This window comes from Rhagoletis pomonella, unplaced genomic scaffold, assembly GCF_013731165.1.
Source record: "Rhagoletis pomonella isolate Grant_MI unplaced genomic scaffold, Rhpom_1.0 Rhpom_scaffold_00004, whole genome shotgun sequence".
Classification (NCBI taxonomy): Eukaryota; Metazoa; Arthropoda; class Insecta; order Diptera; family Tephritidae; genus Rhagoletis; species Rhagoletis pomonella.
Genome location: NW_023458558.1, coordinates 28,450,593 through 28,451,614, shown reverse-complemented (window position 1 = coordinate 28,451,614; position 1,022 = coordinate 28,450,593).

Sequence of the window (1,022 nt, the reverse complement as noted above, 5' to 3'; positions counted from 1 at the left end):
AAATTAGATTAGATGTAGAGGTGGGGCAGTTCTCTTATAGAAGGTCATCATTAAGCATAGGACCGTCGAAGGGGTATATTATGTGTTTCGCTGTTTCCTGTTCTTCGTGACAACAACTTCACTGGTCAGTGTAACAACGTCGCCATTTTTGGGAGGCTTATTCATCTGTTAGGCTGAATATATCAAGCTTATTAAGATGAAATTTCTACAATGTTATTTTTGAATTACATCTCTTTACTACTAAATGTGCGATATGTACATTTAAAAACGAAAAAATGTATTTTAGCTGGGCTTCGTTGAATACATATTTTAGTTTTTTTAAGAGAACTATTGTAATAATCTTTTTTGGAATCAACTGTTGGCGGTCAGCCTCAGCCCGTTATCGAACGTTTTCTCGTGAAGGCTGAATTTTCCGACAGTGGCTCCGGGGATATGCCTTCCTGGCGTACCGTGGAATTGAAATTGGCAAGCACGATTTTCGTATCATGGCGGGGACAGCGCTTGTATGTTATAGAATGCAAAGATTTAGCGCAATGTTGAAGCATCCTGCTCGTCATATGTTTGTATACAGTGCTTTCCATGGTTTGTAGAAGAGAGGACGTACCTACAACAAATGGGTCAGTATAAAATTAGTAGGTCGATTAGCGGATGTTTCCAAACGTTCATCTCGAAAAAAGAAACTTAGTTACCTGTGGTAATACTTGTTCAGTACATTAAGCGCGAATGAATTAATCAGTTGGACATCATTTCTGCTCCCACATGCAGAACTTGTTGTATTTTGCCACTACGTAGTAGAGCAACTTTACCAAGTAACTTTAAAACGAAATATATATATATTTCACCATATATATATTTCACTGAACTTTGACCTCAAATGCGAAAACAACTTTTACAACTTATCCAGTTACCGGTAAAGGTGTGTAAATATTTTTATGTTAAGCCCGCCAGTGCCATTTAATCACACTCAAACGATAGGTTGTTGTAGGTCACTGTAACGTACATATGTACGCCCATCTTGTCAA